This window comes from Melospiza melodia, chromosome 3 (genome assembly GCF_035770615.1).
Source record: "Melospiza melodia melodia isolate bMelMel2 chromosome 3, bMelMel2.pri, whole genome shotgun sequence".
NCBI classification, from domain to species: domain Eukaryota; kingdom Metazoa; phylum Chordata; class Aves; order Passeriformes; family Passerellidae; genus Melospiza; species Melospiza melodia.
The window spans coordinates 19,923,937-19,943,399 of record NC_086196.1 but is presented as its reverse complement, the minus strand read 5'-3'; the positions used below and the strand labels follow the sequence as shown (position 1 = coordinate 19,943,399).

The window sequence follows — 19,463 nt, the reverse complement described above, 5'->3', positions numbered from 1 at the left end:
AAATTCTTGGGTTGAGTTCTTTTGGTTGGGTTTGTTGTTTTGGTTGGTTGTTTTTTTCCTTTTTGTTGATTTATTGGTTCTTACATTGTTTTGAGAGTTTTCTGATTAGCTACACCAAATATCCATCCACACAACTAGTTTTCCATTTGTAAAAGAAGATCAAAAAAAGTTCAGATTAGACACTAGGAAGAGGTTCTTCACTGAGAGGGTGGTTGAGCACTAAAACAGGCTCCCCCAAGGGAAGCTGTCACACCACTGACTGGAGTCCAAGCAGCTCACCTTCTGCACCATCAGCAGGCTCTCCTCCCAAAAGAGAGTGCTGGTCAGACAAAACATTGGAAACAGCTAGTTTGGTAATTAAAAACACATGGATTTTCTCCCATCCTGTTCAAAGCTGAATGTCCTGAAAGTATTCAAGTTTTATGCCCTCACAATGCTGCCAATTCCTTAGTTTATTTGCTGCCTCAAAGCGCAAGTACAATAACAAAAACAGTGAACTTGGTTTTTTGCTTGCCTTATTTTGGAGTTCACAAAATGCAAAAACAGTCTTTTGCTGCTCAGAAACAGATTTCAAGCAAGGCAGTCACCTGGCTCCAAGGCAAGCATCTCCTCCCCCTCCTCTTCCAGAAGTGCCTTAAATCAGTGTTTGACATCAGACTGAGAAAAGCAGCAAAGTAAGCAAAAGGTGACAAGTCGTTCTTTTTAATATAAAAGGCTTCTGCTGAGGCACATTAAAATACTAATTCAAATGCAGAATAATCAGCATCTTTATAAGATTTCAGTCTGGTATTGGCTAAATCTGTCAAAAAAACACTACTGGCTATGTAGTCCTACGAACAGAACAAATAACTCAAGAACTTTGCCACAGACATACATGCCTCAATGAAAATATGTTGAGGTTACATCTGCCTTTGAACATACCTTGGTAGGCAAAGGAATTGTTTCTGATACAATAACAACAGTGCTAACAAGTCAGCACCAAGATACAAACAGCAGTCAGGTCAAATCCTTAAGTCACTCTGTAGGAAACCTAGATATGAGCTTGTTTTGGCTCAGAGTTACACTGAGACCTCACATGGTCCTTCCTAATGAAATGAGAAGAAGCAGTAGCATCTACTCCCAACATAACAGCAGGGAAACCAGACTGCAAGGTTCTTTTGCTAATATGAGTTGCTATCATGTTGTGGGAGCTCTGCACTGTTGCAATAATTACAGATTTAACAGGCTTTTTCATCTTTCCTACCTTCAGATTCTCTCTCCTTCACAACAGCTTAGTGCTGCCATCTACTTTTTTTTTTCATCCAAACAGATTTGGGGTTTTTTATGCTAGCAAAGTTCTTAGCAGAGTAACTCACCCACTACAACAACACTCCCTCACTTAAGTCTTAACAGTTGGGTCCCCACGTTTATATGTGGTCCAGCTCATCACCACAGGCAAAATTAAAACCCAAGGAAACAAAATACAGATTCACATCCAAAGTCCTTTTAACACTAATTTACACTCAAGCCCTCAAATAGTAATAAAACCCCACAACTCTCTCAAGTCTTAACCACAAGATATCTTTTACAATCCTTGGAGATATTAAACTACTAAATTCAGTGATGACAAGGTGGCAAAGACATAGGTCTTTATCAAATCATCTGGACAGTTCTAGAAAGCAAATTTATCTAGCTAAAAATGTTATTCAAAGTTTTAGTCCTAGAGAATTAATAAAATTCTTTTATAGGTCATTTATTTGCACAGACACTAACTGCTGGAAAAAAAAAATATTTCCTGGCTGAAGGATATATCATCTGAAAAAAGAGGCTGAAAAACATTGAGGTAGTTTAGTAGGAGACTGCCTGCTGCTGATGAAGCGCAGCTAGTCTTGATTAATCCTTCACCTCAATTTTTCATTGCAATCATCTTAAGGTCTGAGCAAATGTTTCCACACATCCCCGCAGACACCGTTTGGTTGAGGGTCTTCACCCCATTTTGCATAGCAGAGTGTTCACACCAGAGCCCCATGAAACCCTTGGGATCAGGGGGAGCCAGAGCACTCTGTGCCTCCTCACTAGCAGCACACACAACCAGCGCATCCATCCCTACTGCAGGCACTGCCCAGAGGCTGTGCTCCAAAGAACTAGGCTCTTGCCTTGCATCTGGGCCTCCTTCACCCCAAACAAGATCACTGTGCATAAGGGCCACATTCTCAAAGATCACAAAGTCTCCAAATCTCCAATCAAATCATTCAGAGCACATCCCACACAGACACAGAGAATGTCCTGCAAAAGAGAAAGGCTTTTACCACTGCTCTGTCTGCATGTCCCAGCACATGCAGGCTGTTCAGAGCCCTGCCTGGGTTTGCAGCTTGGTCTCAGATGACCCCATGCCTCTGCTGAGACTGCAAACAAGTCACAGGGGCTCTGCTGGAGAGGATCTATTTATCCATAGGGAATCGAAGGGAATTAATCACATTTTATGTGCTGTATCAGGCCCACGAAGGTCGCACATCTGAACTAGGGCAGCCCAACCTTCAGCACAGATGTCAGCTTCATGAGGAAATACCTTTTCTGGCCAGTTTTCAGGGTATTTTCAGGAGCAGATTTCTTTTTTTCCCTTCCTACAGAGCTTTATTTCATAATGGAAAACAGATGAGTAAAAAAGGCAAAAACCAAAATCAAAACACAGTTTTTAGAATAAAAATTCATTTCCTAGCTGTCATCCTTGTATTTTGCATATCATGCCTTAGCATTAACTGCTGCCAAACACAAGATGTCAGGTCCATCTGGCAGATGTACACTTCCCCAGCTGCCAAGTGCTTCCTTTAGATCCAGGGGCTTCGCTATGAACTATATTCACAAATTCCAGCCTCTTAAATGAGTAGGGCTCCTGAACAGCAGCCTCTGCTTCCGAGTGCCCTGGAGAGGGGGAGCAAGGCTACGCTGCAATCATCCAGAGCATCTGCTGCACTTGTGTGGAAGGGAGGGCAGAGTCCTGGTAACCAATGGCTACACCAGCTGTGGGAGAGCTGTAAGGAATTCCTTTCTCCCCCAGATTATCCCTAAGTAAAATTAGAAAGTATTTAGAAAGCAGAGGGGAAACCCAACCATTCAAGCCTACATCATTACTTATTTACATATAAATACAGCCAGGAAATAAGCATATGTATTTATATATAAACAAAAAAGCTATCTGTACAATGTTTCATACATTGCTTTCCCGTCCAATATTTACTACTTTATTCATGACTTCAGGAAAAAAACTTTTTCCCCAAGAAACTGGTGATAAAATGCCCTCTGGTGGGCGTGACTGTGGACCTCTACATCAACAACCACCTCCGAAATACTTTGGAGCCTTCAATATATTCCTGGGATTACTATTTTTAATGGAGTGAGACAAAGCACATACTTGCCTTCCAGAAGAAACAGATACAGCCCTGACTAACAAGCCTGTCTTACTGCTCACTAGCTCTAGAATAATCTCAAAATTTTTTTTAAATCCTGTTAAAATAGAAATCATAACATTTTGTAACATTTCATTTTACCTCTCTAGGATATATTTTCATCTTAAAAATAAGTAATTAAGAGAAAGAGAAAACTTCTCCTTTGCCTCAGCATAACAGAATCTTTGTCGACTGAACTGGAGAAAGGAGGGGTGGAAAAGAACAGCATTTTCAGAGTTTATGAATCATTTTTGTGCTGTTAAAGCACCAGGCACAACCAGGGAGGCAGCTCTAACTGTACAGGCAAAAAAATAACAGCCCTTGTTCCAGAAGAGCTTATTGCCTCAACAGAAAAATCAAAGATTGAAAAAAAACCCCTCAAATATAAACTGAAGTTAACATGATGTGCTTTATCCTTCAGATGCTCAATAATTGTGGGTGGTGCTTTCATTAATCTGAAACAAGATAAATCTAAAAAAAGAGAGCTGAAGGTTTAAGAGGCAGTGACAGAGGAGATAATGCAGCAACTTGGGAGCAGAGTGCATGTACAGCTACTCTGAGAATATTTATATAGATTTATGTAAAGCAGACTGCTTTGGCAAACCAGCCACACTGGAAGAGGAGAGAGCTACCAAGCAGATGGGACTGCACAAGCCTGACCCTAAAGCAGCCAAAAAAAGCTGCAGTTACACACAGAACTCAAGATGACCCCACATAGTTTCTAGGGATACTTTTTCTGTGTGTGTGTGCAACAGCAAAGCTTCAGAGTGGCAGCTAAATAAAAAGCCAGTCAAGAACACTGAGGTCACATGAAGGAAAATGGAAGAACTCCGCTGCTTTCCAGATTTCCCTGGAAGGTCTTTGTGATTCCATTTCATACAGAATATGGCACTTTCTTGGTTCCTCAGGAACCAAGGTATTTGTTTCCAGATTCCACAGTACAATTTGCAGTTAACTGTTGCTTTATGGCAAAAATGCTTGCAACTTTCCTCCATACATAGAATGTAAAGCATTTCTGTCTTTTTATAGATGTTTCTGGGCAACAAAACTTTGCTCACAAAGTTGTTCTGGGGTTTAAAGAAATTGTATGATTTAACATTCATGCCCTCAGAAAAAAAAACCCAAAAAACTATCAAAACCTCACTCATTTATTTGACACGTGCCTTTATCCAAGTCCTGCATCCCTGCTCTGTACAGAGCTCCTTCCCTCTCTGGTGGCAGACAGGTCAGATACCAATGCTTAGAACCTGCTCCGGGCCTGGCGAAGATCAGAAACTTTTCGTGTAAAATTCTTCTTGGCCAACAGCCCACACAGAGATTCAGAGTTACACTTATCATTTTTTCTGAAGACAGTTTCGCAGAGCAATGCTGTCACTTGGTGTTCTCCTGTATGAGCTGTCAGATAATCATTCTTGTAAGCATCTCTAAACATTATGTTGACTGCAGTTACAGTGAAACATATCGTTTCATTAGATAGAGCAAGCCAAGATTAAACGGTCTATTTGTGCATGTAATAGTTATGCACACGACACCCAGGCATTAATCCCAAATTTTTGCCTGAAATTAAAAGTAATATTAGCTAGGTAAAATGAGCACTGACATTTCTTGGATCTTATCCTAGTGGTTAATCTTGAGGTTTTATAATCTTTCAATTTTCTAATCAAGATGGCCCAAGGCTGAACAGTTCTGACTGTTGTTAAATTTGCAATCTCTTTTACATAAAAATAAGGGCTTCATGCTTTGTTTGATAGAGTAAAACTATCCACTTAAGCCAACCCTTAAGTGGCTACAGTCAAATTCAAGAGATGACTGGTCTACTGAAAGCCATGAACTGATAGATTCTAATTTCACGAGATAATATTCTGACAGGAAAAGACTTCTACTAAGTCATGTGCGATGCCATTTTAGTAAATATCTTGAGGAAGTCTGAGCCTGTTCATGTTTTCCTAAAGTTGAATAACTGCCTGATAAACAGTGCAGCCTAAAAATGGGAAGGCAATGGTTAACGAGGACTTCCAGCAGGAGACTAATCAGACCCCTGGCCTCCCCAGATGAGTGCCTGATGATGCCCTGGTTAACCATCACCTCCAGCAGGAGATGCCTGGGCTCAAGCTGCACCTGCACTTCCATCATAAATTAGTGTTTAAGCCTCTCAACCTGACCCAACTGGGTGCCATTCTTGATCTCCAGCCCACGCTCCCTCAACTCTGCCATCAGAGCACTGCAGCTGTATGCAGTTCTTTGAATAAAGATGCCAGCATGGCACAAAGGTTGGGGGTTTTGTTTTACTTGTATTATTCTTGAAATACAATACTTCAGTAACTTAGCTGCTGCAACAACAATATTTGTCTAAGAATAGTTTCTAGAAGGCTTGAAGGATGCTGCTGTGAACTGTTCAAGTGTGATATTGAAACAGTGAATTTAAGGAAAACTTGCTTCAATTTCTTTTTTAGCAAGAACATACCCTATACACACACAAATGGGCTTTCAAAATTTCTCTCTGAGACAGAGGAAAACCAAACCAAAATAAAGAGTATTAGGGCAATCATAATTCTCCCTTCATCTCTGGCTGCAGCTCTGTATCCAAGTACCACTTCTAAAGTCAATCTCACATGTTAGGGACTTCAAGCAAGCCTTATTATTTTCTTAACTCCTACACCATTTCTAGGCTTTTTTTGCCTTCTCCAAGTAACTCAATTTCTCATTACCTTTTAGTTCTCAGAGAGATGAGGCTGTCTATGTTGCAAAACTCAAACTATCCAGAAGTTTAATCATAAAACTATAAACTTTTCTTTCAAAAAGGAAAAAACATACTAAGAAGGAAGCTTCATTTCAAAGATTCAATAAATTTAAAGAATTTATCTAATGTTTTCAGGATACCAAATGTAACATTATTTGACTGCATGGATCTAGGCCAAGGACAAATCTGGCCCATTTTATATAATACAGAACTGAGGGGAAAGAAGAAAGGGTACTGAAGCAGCTGGACCATACACATCAGAAACTAGCAAATATTTCCTTCCCCCTCTCTTCCATTTGCTGTCATCTACTGAGATTTGCAGACTTTTTCTTCGACCTCAAGACCTTCACAGTTGAATTTCACAAGTGATTTGTTCCTCAGGGTAGAGAAGCACGATGCAACATCAGATACATACTGGAATATGTCAGCTCCACAGGTGTTAACTAGATCGGGATTTGGTCCACAGTTCAGCAGCTCCTGTGACAATTCACACATCAAGATCAACTGAGAGGTTCCCCAGGAGGTCCCACGCAGCCACAACCCACACTCTTATGTGCTACAGGCAGCTTTTAATCACATCTCATTACATTTGTTGGCAGTCTTAAGGCTCAGACCTCGGAAAGCAAGCGGGAGGTTTTTACTTTCAGTCTCATACAAAGACCGTAAGGCATAAAATGTTGGCACAGACAGCCAAAACCTCACAAATTCTGAATTTGAGAATGGGCATTCAATCCAGCCTGCAGAAAATCTAGACTAGCATCAATGTAGAAGAGATAAGAGTTAACTCACCAAAGATCAAACCCAACTTTCATTTACGCCTATGCAACATTGATTTCTGTTAACTACATGTGTGTAACCGGGGGCAACATTTGATCTGAAGCCTAGTACCTTGATGCCCAGCTATTGTAAAACAGAAGCAAAAAGGTAACTACAAACATTTGACTGATGTTGCCTGCAAGCAGGGCATTGCAGACAGCTCTACTAGCAATTCATATTGACAAAATTAAGATGGGGCATGGCAAACCTCACTACTAGCAGTAATTGCACAAATATTTGGAGTGTTCTTAAAAAAAAAAAAAAAGGAGAATATGACACTGGGGAAAGGCAACACAAAGCCACAGACCAAGAAATAAGCTACTACATGCAAATACATGCAAGCTTCTCCCAAGTTAATTCTCCTCTTAATGGAATATTGATTGGTATGCTCAATGTTTAGAAATGTGAAACAGTGTGGGGGTGAGAAAGAAGGGAAGACAGAGCAGTGACTTTTGTTTAAATGATACATACTTTCCTCATATGATCAGCCAAAAATAGCATAATAAAGAGGGCAGTGCAGTACGTTTAACATTTTGCCTTGCATTTTATTAGCAAGTCTGTCAGAGATGACCTGGGAGTGTTAGTCACACAATTTTTGTGCCCTTCTACAGGAAGAAGGCACAGCATTTTTCATAACCTCTCATCACACAATATCCTCAGTGTTTCTGGTATTTCTCTTCTCTGAGTAGGATGGATTGCAAAGTGTCTGTGGTAGTAGAGAGGCTTTTCAGATGTAATCTATTGAGCTGTTTGCACAACTGGGGAGAAACCCACTGTCTGGGGGGGAAAGCAGGGCAGTCCACTGTCATGAGGAACATCTGGCTAAGCCTCGCTGCATCTACTCCTATCCACAATTGAGAAGAGAGGATGAGAAAGAAACAAGATGCATCTTTGAAGTAGATATTTATATGATCCAGTTTTTAAATAAAACCCTTAAAATATAACCAGTATTTCATAATCAAGCAGTCACTTACTCCAACCTTCCAGAAATTTCTCCCTACTCCAGTAAATTTTACTGCCAGTAAAATTTTAGGAAAAGTGTTTCTTCTGTTATTTTCCTTCTTTCATTCATGGAGTCTTCAAAGATATCCCTTATAACCTCCAACTAGTCTTTTTAAAAAGCCACTCAATAAAAGGGCAAAAGTAAAGAGCCTCAACCAGAAGAACCAACCTCCAGTGCCACCAGAGTTCCTGGCCCTCACAATCCAAGCAAAAACTTCATGCCAAAGAGCTCTACTGAGCCACCCCATATTAAGGATGCACTTAATAATATAGGCACTGCCAAGGAGCCATTTTATTGTGTATAGGTCAATAGAGCTGAAATAGTTTATACATTTCACATACACGTATATTTTTGTGCTCTACTGCTTGTATTAGAACATAAGAAACTTCATACAGAATTAGCAGCTTCTCTGCCACTGCTCTTCCAAACTTTAAGAAGAGTTAATGAATAAGCTTAAAAAGATATTGCTTAACTTCATTCTGCAACATTTCATATAGTTTCAAAAGTATTTTCCAGACATTTATATACCCAACAACATTTTGTAACATGAAGTGTTCCAATTTGGCATTGTTCCACCCTTGGCAGGCAAGAGACAATAAAAAAATCAAGAGAAAGTGAAAAATGAAGTTTGTGAAGTATACAATATGTTAGGAATCATTTAATGAATTCAGGTGCTCAACAAGCTACAAATCAACCGAACTCCGCAATACATATAGATTTCAAAGCACAGGTAAACACAGCTGCATCCACTTCAAAGTTATTCCATGTCATGTGATTACTGTAATGAACTTCCTGAACTCTTTCACCTCTCCTTTTGATCTGGGGTTTACCTGTGGCTGGAAAAACTAACTGCATTTAAATTCTTCTCCCTCTAATTAAGGGAGAAAGCATGTTTAAGCCTCAGACTGAGAAAATAAACCCTCCTCTGAGTGGCTGTAGCATGCTGCAATCTGCAAATCCACCAGCATTGCTTTTGCAGACCAAAAACAAAATCCTACAACAAGGTCTGACAAAGCAGATCTTAGGGCAGAATTATCCGATTTAAATATTAATTACTCATCAGCATGGACTTTAGGAAGTATCTGAAGCAAAAGGGCTTAAATCACACCTTAAACCCAGGATTTCTGAAGTCTGCCCTGTCATGCAGATCTTGGTTTTGGGGTGGAGGTTTTTGGGTTTGTCTGGGGGGGCGGTTTAAAATAAAAAACAGGAGTGGAGATTGATAATGAGTCTCTCTCCAAGATTCAAATATGAAGAGACATATGAATAGAGTCCAGCTCAACAAATTAGCCTCTTCTGAATTTGAGTCCTACTACCAAACATGGTTATTGTCTCAGATACCACCATATCAACTTGAAGGATTCTTCACAGTATCTCTCAACTACTCTGAGAGTCCAAGAAACACTCCTGCCACAGCATACTTAACAGCTTTTAGTTAACAGCAATGTTACAGAGGAATTTTATCAGTGGCAGATTTTCTTGCAAACTACTGCACTGAACGAGTTCCATTGCACACCTTGAGATATAATCTGCTTCCCAATCAAGCTGTGTACTACCTGTACTTATGGAGAGCTCTAAAATTGGAGACCAACCCAGAAAAAACCAAATCTGAACAGAAATCCCAGCTCACCATTACCCATCACACAGCATATTGTAATGAATGGCAGGGAATTAAAAACACAAATCACAGAGCGCTACAAAAGGAACACTGAGTTCATTTTAAAATAAGTCTTTGTCTATATTTCAGCAGACTCATTCACAGAATCAGTATTATTATTGCAAGCCAGAACTATACCTGAAATTTAAGACCACCAAAAAAACCTGTTTTTCTGATGTTAATACCAATTACGGCCAAAATCCAAGTTGTGAATATTTGGAAACCCAAACCTAAGCATCACACATTAAAAAAAAAAAAAAAGGCAGACAGCACTTAAAAATTAGACAAAATGGTCCCATGTTCCACATATCCTAATCCACAACATAAAATTATTTATGGAAGAGTGTGACTAGGAATTCAGTTACTGTCATTTATCAAGATGGTCAAGACAGCACAGAGGTAACTGGCTGCATAACAACAGCACTGGGAAGGTTTCTGGGCACTGCTGGCACCAGCTCTGGTTTCACTGTACCAGGTACATGATGCATATTCACACCCTGGGACACACCGGTGATTTGCAAAAACCTGACGAAGGCGTTCCCATAAGAGATTTCTAATCTATTTCCTTTTAATGTCTTTATAGCTGAGGAGGAGTTCTTTGTACTTCTGGTAACAAAGGAAACACAGAAGTGACAGAAGCATGTCAAAGCTGTTTATGTTTCATACAGCCTCACACTTGGATTTGCTGTTGGCAGTTTACTTCTTTGGAAGAGCATCTTAAGCCTCCATGTAGGAGCTCCACCTTCCTGCAAGTAACTTTATGGAAGAGTTAACTGCACAGAGGGATGTTGAAATTCTCCACACTGAGTAAGCCAACATAAAACAAGAGAAATTATTTTAAGAATATGACAAAGGGTTAATGCAGTAATTCAGTTACCTGCAGGTATATTCAACAATATCTAATTTGTATGTTTATGGGCTTTAGGATATAGGTTTCACACTGTCTTTCTTCTGCCGAGAGGCGAGTACATTAAGAAAGTGATTAGATACACAAATCACAGAACCTAATGATACTATGCCGTATTTAAAATTACTGAGTCAGCAAACTGTGCAAAATGGAAGATCTGGAAGGAAAAACAAAAAAGCAGAAGGACCAAGTAAGTCACTAACCCATGCTGAGATTTTTAGCTAGCTGGAATCTCGACTGCGGCACAAAGAATTAGTGATGTGAAGACGACGCAGACTTCAGTGCTGCACTATAAAGTTGAGGCTCTGCAAGCAGAGCAGCTTTGGGATCAGGCCCTCACCTGCGTGGGCTCCCTGGGTCCATGGCCTACAGCAGCAAATCCAAGTCATACATGGAGTTTAGTGGACAAGTCATTACAAGAACTCAAGTAAGACCATGCTCAACCTAAAGAAGGGATGATAGAAAAACTCAACAAAAATAATAAAGAGAGACCAAAGCTTCAAAGTGCAGCAGAAAACTCCAAATGAGTTCTAAGATAAAAAAATATTGCACAATAGGGGTATGATGCAAGTTACAAGGGTTGAACAAGGTGGGGCAGCCAGGAATGCCTCTCTCCATTCACAGATCATGGGGTACTTTTCCCACCCTAATGCTGTGTGTGAGTTTTCACCACAGCACACAAAGACAAGAACAGAAGGAAAAAATTAATTCTTTTGGCCCTTTATTTATTTAATTTTTTTTTTCTGTGCTTCAGAAGAACTGGGTCCATCAGGTATCGGAACTAAATTAAAAGGTCAGGAAAACAAGTAGGCATGGACAAGACTGAATTGCAGATGAGCGCGGAGAAGGAGAGACACGCACTGGGATAGGCGCCAGCAACTGCAAACACTCACGGTCCGATCCTGGCGAGCTGAGCAGCTCCCAGGGACACCACGGAGCGCTACCTGGCACAGGAGGACGCGTGGGAGCAGAGCAGCATCGCCGGAGAGACTGTCACACAAACCTGGGCATAATGAATTCTGCTCCCAAACAGGCACTGAAAGTGATAGCACCAGACACGGCGCTCAGTAAACCCAAAAATCACATCTAATTCCTAGATCCGTGCCTCCCTCTCCTTTCATTGAGAAGATTTCCAGTCAACATACACACTATACACTTTTTATTATTGTTTGAAGAAGAGCAGCAACGCCGGCAGCATGCTAATCTAGAAACCAAGACAAAACAGAGCTGGTTACTTTCTTCCCTCAAGATTTCTGCTTCAAAAAAACCAATGAACAAGGGTTTGTTCCTGCACACCACCACTTTTTGTTTCGTTTCAGCAAGACTTTGACAAAATCTAATTCGCTGTGCCATGTATTTAATATATTGGGTATCTGAAGTATGACCATCACTCAATAGAAACGTAATTAAAAAGTGACAAAACTAGATCCCCCCTCCCCAGCATGCAGATGAAAACCAGTAACCCTGCCTCTATTTGTAACCATGACAACTATAGAATATTTTATTTCCGTAATATAATTCACACTGAACATTTGCTCATAGGTTTTGTTGTTAAGGGAAAGGTTGACACACTGTGCACACATTTCATAAGCTACTGGAGACAACAAATGCAGGAAAGTCAGGCAGTTTGAGACCAAGAGCCCAGCTTGTATTTCAGAGTTCATTTAACACCCTTCATTGTATGCAAAATGAACACGAACAGAAATTCATCCAAATTAAGTGCTACAGGTCATTATTTGCAAGACAAGTACTTGGTATGACAGGATGTTTTTCCACTTTTAAATAAATCACAGTGATACCCTCATTTTTTCAGAGTTAGTTATTCAAACACCAAATATTAATTTTCAATTAAAATACCTTAGGCATTATTAGGAAATAACAACATGGATATTATGGGGGAAAAAAACAGTTATGCAAAACAAGGAAATGAAAAGCACAGTTTACATACGCAGGCTAAGTCTCATTCTGGTAGGGTCACTAAATTATTTGCATAGCTCCAATATTTCATCCTAAACTGAAGTCAACTTCTAGAAATACACACAATAGGAACAGGTTATAAGAATAAACAAACAAAAAGCCACAATCCTGAACATTACTCAGAGAAGATTAAACAACCTCCCGAGCATAACTAAAGTTTGACGCAGATAAATGTCAGAGTAAAATATTGCTGTACTTGATTTTTCTCCACATGGGCAAAAAAAAATAAAACTATTAGCCGTTTAAGCTGGAATACAACAATAAGAGACACTCTGTTGCTTTGGTTTGGAGGCAAACAATAATAAAAAAAGAATAAAGCTTATGGAACACTACCCTTTTTCTCACACAGATCCTATCTTTCAAGAAGGATTTAAAGTTTCAGCAGATTGCTAATTATAAGAAACAATAACACTGTTATCTGCAGTCACCTTAAACCTACAGTAGTTTGGGTTTTTGGAAGTACCCCAAAAGAAGAACCTGATAAATGTGTCTAAATCGGTGCAAGAGAGTCACACGTGCCTATACACACACACTGCTCAGTTATTTTCAAGATTACCAGGAAAAAGAAAGTTTCTCCATTTATCGGAAATATGCTCTATATAATCTTCCATTTAAACAATAATAAGCCTGCAGCAAACATGCACGGCTTTTTCCTTCATTGATGGAAAAGTGATTAAATCCCCCTTAATGTAGTTACAAGAATGCTGCGGTTTTTTCTATGCAGTTTTCATATACAGTAACAAAAGATAAGCAGCCAACTACATGACCAGGGCTCCATCATTTTTGGTTGTGGTGGGGAGATAAATCTGTCTCCAGCGTTCAAGGGAAATTTTCAGTTTAATAAATGAAACCAGGGGAGGAAAAATAAAATAATCTTGGAGACGATGAGCACACACTGTTTATGAAGTGTACGACAAACACCACCATCCATCTCCACAAGTCCCTTCCTCCAGACCTTCCTCCACCCTCCGGGGAGGCACAGAGACATGAACTCAAAATCCCGGGGATCACAGACCTGCATCCTCACACGACAAGGACAGCTCGCCACGTCCACTCAATGTCAAAACAGAAAGTAGCTTTTCCCTCCCAGCCTAAGCCAGACCTTCGGAAAACCGGCACCCAAGGGATGCACCTCTGTGCTCCGAACGGCACCAGGCAGCACTCGGGTGCGGAGATAAGTTACAGGAAAACAACCCTCAGAAAAAGAAAAAAAAAAGAAATTAAAAGAAAAAAAAAAAAAAAAAAAAAAAAAGAGAGAGAGAAGAGAAGGAAAAAAAATAAAAAAGCAAGCATCAGTGGAAAAGCACAGCAGCAGCAAAACAAACCTAACACCGGCGAGGACATGTCATCGGCATGGGAATCGTACAAAATGCATTAATATGTATATACACACAAATAATATATATATATTTTGGAAACATTGTGCTGAAAAGTTCCTCGTATGCATCACGCGTGGGGATGTGGAGAAGCAGAAGGGGGATCGGGAATGCATGTCGGGCGCAGGGTGAGGACGGGGCTGGCCGAGGCGTTTGGGAAGCAGGCAGGGAGGGAAGCAGGCTGCCTGCGGGGAGCGCGCCGATCCGCGCCAGGCACTTCCGCGGCGGCTCCGGGAGCGGGCCCGGGGATGGGATGGAGGCTCCACCGGGACAGCCGCCCCCGGAGGGACGGGGGTCTGCGGGGACACCGCCGCCCCCGGGACCGGGGAGGGTGGGGGGGAGGAATTGCGCGGCCGCCGCCGCTCCCCGAGCGAGCGCCTGAAGTTGTGGGTGCGCGGCGGGGGCGGAAACCCCCACGCCAAGATGAAAAAAACCCGGAAGAAACCCCAAACCACCACAGCAACATTACGAGGGCCCGCTGGCCCCTGAACGGCACCCCCCAGGCAGCGGGAGGCACGCAGGAAGTTTTTAATGCGGGCAGCGAGCGCAGGCGCAGGGCAGCCCCAGCCCCGCGATGCCCGGCGCGGCGGGCGGGCGGCGGCGGGGGCTCGGCGGGCGCAGGGCACCGCCGCGCCGCTTACCTCCCTCCGCGGGGGCGCAGGCGGCCGCGTCCTCAGGCGGCGGCAGGATGCGCGGCGGCGGGAGGCGGCAGCGGCGGTTTGTGCATCGCAGCCTCCGCCGCTAACGCAGAACCCCGCGCGGCTGCGGGCGCCGGGAGCCGCGCTGAAGGCCGGGCAGGGAGGCGCGGCGCGGCGGCGGAGGCTGCCGCGGAGCCGCGACCATGCTCCCGTCTGGCCGCCTTCCCCTCACCTACTGCCCGCTTTAGCCAGAGAGGGAGGTGGCCTGGGCGCCGGGGCGAGGGGCGGGCCGGGCCAATCACCGCGGCGGCGGGAGGCGGTGGAGCCCGGCCCGGCCCGCCCCGTCCGCCGCGCCGCCCCCGCGGGAGGGAGGGAGGCATGGAGGGAGGACGGAGCGAGCCCCGGCCCCGCCGCCGCCTCGTGGGGCCGCCCCGCCGCGTTCCCGCCGCGTTCCCCGGGCCGGGCGCAGGTGCGGGCGGCGCCGGGGCCCCGAGCGCTGCCCTCGGCCCGCGGCGGGGACGTGTGAGGGGACAGCGCGATCCAAAGGTCACCGCGCCGCCGCTGCCTGCGGGAAAGTAGCGATACTTGGAAAGAAATATTGCCCCGCTTTATGAAATCACCGCTCCCCCAGGTCCTGGTCCCGGGCCCTCCAAGTCCACAGGAGTGTTGGAATACGTTGATAGCATTCTTACCCAACAACGCGATTTTTTGTTTTTAATATCCATCGCGTTCGGAGTCACTAGAGATTTTCCGCGTGGAAATCTGCATCTGTCTCTCTCTTCTGTATAATCTTGTATCTGCGTGTGCTGCTTTGTAGGGATCTCTCTGATGTGCACACAAGCTGCATATGCTGTAGTTTTAAACATAGAACATTTTGTCTTTTATATTTCCTGTAAGCATAAAAATAAGCTTAATCAAATTCTTTTCTCCTTACTTTGCTGGTTTAAAAAACTGCATTTATGCTCTAACGTGTTAGAAGTAAGGCAGTTGTGACAAATGCCAGCAAAGGGAAGGGAGGGAAGCACACAACCCAGAGAAATGGGCAAATCTATGTTTTTATTGGAAAAGGGACACATGCTGCCCAATGCCTGGAGGAAGCACAGTGCAGCACTAACAGAGCAATTTCACTTTCTCTCTTCCCAGCCTCGTAAACAAATGAAAATTATTGCAGTGGACTAAAACAGTTCTAAACCCTACCGTCATCATTAATATTAGAATGCTTTTAGCTGAATATGGCCTCACACTGGAACAGGCAGGCTTCATACATTTTTGTCTTTCACATATCGTGGACTAACATTGAAACCTCCAGTCCTGTACATCACAGTGGAGTGTGAGGGTCAGAAGTTCAGAACAGTTTAAAGCTGAATTATTTAGCACGTGCACACACGACACACTCTTCTGATTTCCACACTGTTATTTCCCCCCCCCCGCCTCGATTTTCTCCCTTTCGAACAGGAGAGCCCTGCCCAGTGCTATTTGCCCTGGTGGAGCATTATTTGCCCAGCATGTATGGTTGGCCCAGGATCTGACGAAGCCGATGAGAAGAAGTCTCAATGGGACTGTTGACCTAACAAGTAGCATGTCAGTCTCCTGGTGGCATTTGAATGTTCTCGCAGCCAATGCTTCGAGACAGGAGAGAGCATAAAGCAGACAGTCTTTGGAATCCTTAATTAGACACAGTGATTTTGGAGTACTGGCTTCTGCTGCTATCCTCCAGTGCCTAGTACTTTGTTTTGTGACCTTGAGGTTAAGGATACAAACCAGCCCTGTTTATTTTTAATAAAATCTTACAGTTATATGAGACAGTTCTAGGTTTTATTTATTTTTAGCATAAGTGCTTCCATCTTATCTGCCTCACAGGTTTATAGTAAGGATTTAGCTAATATTTAGACAGCACTTTTAAGCTATGAAGCTCTATACGTCTATTATACTGACCATTTTCTGCATTTTCAGTTTAGAAAGGTACTTCCATACTCTCACTTCTGGAAGACAGAGTTCAAATCTTGACTTTAGTTTTCCCATCAAATTTTGTCAAATACCTGATTTACAAATGCTGACATTGGGTCAGATTCTGCATTCAGTTGCAGGTAATGAATTTCAGAGAATTTCTTGATCCTCAGTGACTTTTCTCTAAATCTAAACCAGTTCGACTCAGAATTAGCATCACAATTTCATATTCATGAAGAATAAGCATTTGATTACATTGAATATACCATTATACTTTAATTTTCTTGCTCCAATTTTATTTTAGTGACTTCAGTAATTTAAGAAGAAACTGCTTCATTTTTTTCTTTAAATTCCTTTTTTTTTCTGCTCTGATTCTGAGACAAAAGCTGACAGGTTTTGTAGAGAAGGTCAGGGGGCTGAAAAGTTTGGGGGCATTCTGCTCCTGACGAAGTGAAGAAACAGTCTGCAAGTTTTTTAAAAATTAAGATCAATACCTGGATCTGGAGAAATTCTCCATGCTTGGCACGCTATTCCTGGCACTGGAAAAGACCCACTGCCACTCTCATCCTTTCTCAGCACTCGGGAAATCCTGTCCCTACTCTTACGTAGTTTGAGTTTTAAGGGATGCAAACCTCTGTCCACAAAATAACAGTGAAAATAAGAATTCTTCCAATGCTAATGAAACAAAATACCTTTTTCCAGAAACACAGATGTTCTTGGGTGAGGGGTTTATTTGGATGGGGCTGTGTTTTTTTTTAATAGAATCTGTTAAAGGGTTGTGCTTGACAGGTTGAGGATTATTTGAAAGAATCCCAGTTTTGGATTAGGTAGCTGATAGCCTGCAAGACTTTGGTGGCTGGTAAAGCTTGCTCCTCTGAAAGAAGAGATTTCCTCTTTTAGCAATAGATCATTATGTTACAAGGCGTGTATTAGAATGAGAATAATACAACTTCCCCTGTCTTTGCTGATCATATCAAAACTAATGGCATCTTGAATTGTCAGAGCATCAAGTCCATCTTCTGATAAAATATTGGAAGACACACAGATCTATTCATCTTATTGGAGATTTCATTTTAGTCTGAAAAATATTTGGTGGCAATGCTATTAGATTAGCTGTAGGCATGTATCACAGGGACCAGCACAGTAGTTGAGTACTAGGATTTTGCAAAGGGGTTCCTACAAATATTTCCTACTTTGTGGTAAAACTTATCCCCTAGGTTTGAACATGCTTAAGGGAGTGCAATTATTATTTATTTTAAGGGAATCAAAATACAATTCTTTAGAGTGCTACTAAATTATTTTTTTATGCAGGTTAAGCCATTTCAAAGGTAATGAAATTTCATCTCCGAAAGCATTGCCTGAGATTTTTTTAAGGCATAACCAAAGAGGAGTATCTGCTACCCAGACCTTAACTGGAAGGTTTCACTTCTGCTTTCAGCTATTGAAGATCCCCTTAATTACAGGTTTACAACATAGATTCTAATGTCAATGCATCAATTTTCTGCTGTCTGAAAATGCTAATAGATCTGGTAGAATATCTAGAAAGTACAGTAGTAGATATTTTGTATATTCACAGGGTTTAGGGGTTCTGATAAAGTCAGTGGAGATTTGAAAGATATCTTAGGGTTTTTTTCAGTCATCTATTTTTATTTATTTGAAGTGTAAAGACTCTTTGCTTCTGCTTTAGCATTCATATATACATATCTGTTACAATTATCCTTAGCATTTAACAGAAAGATAATGCCCAAAGGAAGCAGGAAACGACATTTAAAGTAATTTTTATCTGCGCAGCTTGAGTTAATTGCCAAAATGTGAATTTAAGATGGATTAAAACTACTAACCTGTGGAATTTATTGAAAAACAGAGTTGACTTCAGTGGGCACACCATGTTAAATGAAATACCTCCTCCTCTGAGCAAATCTTTTATCTTTGGCTGAGCAACTAAAGCTGCTCTCAGGGGTGGGAAGGCAGAGGTGGCAGGTACAATGTCCTGTCACCACGAGCTGCTTAGAAAAGAATTCTGTCCTTCATACATCCCAAACCATGCCCACGTCCATGTCATTTACAGGGTAGTCATCAAGGCAGGCAACTATTGTGAAAAGAATCAACCTTCAGACAGGAAGAGGAGTGTCCAATCATCACTGTTTGGTTGATAACCTATTGAGGGAAATTATTGTACCAAGAGATGAGGAAGATATGTGATCATCCCCCTAAGAGCTGACTGTATTCCTGTATTTTTTTTTTTTTGCAAGGGGATTATATTCTAACGCCTCTACATTACATATCCCTGATTTCCCCAGGCATTTAGCTCTTTAACCTGACCACAAACTGTTTGCAGACACACTCTGCCTGTCTCTGCAGGCAGAGGTTATGAAGTCATTTGCTTGGAATTGGTGAAATAAAGATTTGTGTGATTTTAGGTGTATGAGCCAAAATGTCCTTGTCCCTGACTTGTCAAGGGAATGAGAAGAGTCTGATCCTCTAAGAGCAAGCAGTATATTGAGTTGATTTCTCTTAGCCATGACAGAACCATTTGCTAAAACTTCCCCCAGAAGACAGAAGTGGGTTCTGCTGGAGTTGTGATTGTGATTTCTGATGGGCAGTAATAAAAAAGTAAGATCTATTTCACTATACTGGCAGAGTCTAGAGCACTGTCTTGAATGATTTGAAAATCTCTAATCATTAGGGATAGCAGAGAAGTCAGGTTTTTGTCAGACTTCTTGAAAGTTTATGAAGGTTCTGTTTAAAAACTTTATTTCCAGTCACCTCTAGTCCCACTCAGTCACATGGAAAGGCATTTTCATTGCCATTGAAGTCACTGCATCAGCTGCTTGAGTTTTATCAGAGTAACTCCACTACACTGGTTTATGAGGGAGGATGTGGGAGGAATTGGACTTTCAAGGTGATTTTAGAGGGAGTTGTGTTGTTTGATTTGTTTGTCTAAAACAGTAACAATATGTTTCCACCTATTCCTCAT

General features: G+C 41.9%; 1 protein-coding gene across 2 annotated transcripts in view; it reads right to left on the bottom strand.

The window, feature by feature from the left end:
• Positions 1 to 14,642, bottom strand: part of KLHL29 (kelch like family member 29) — a 387,440-nt gene extending 372,798 nt beyond the window's left edge. For both annotated transcript variants that reach the window (XM_063150912.1, XM_063150915.1), the window contains exon 1: positions 14,543 to 14,642. The gene's annotated coding sequence lies outside the window, so the exon portion shown is untranslated. The remainder of the gene's footprint in view (positions 1 to 14,542) is intronic.
• Between the last annotated feature and the right edge of the window lie 4,821 nt (positions 14,643 to 19,463).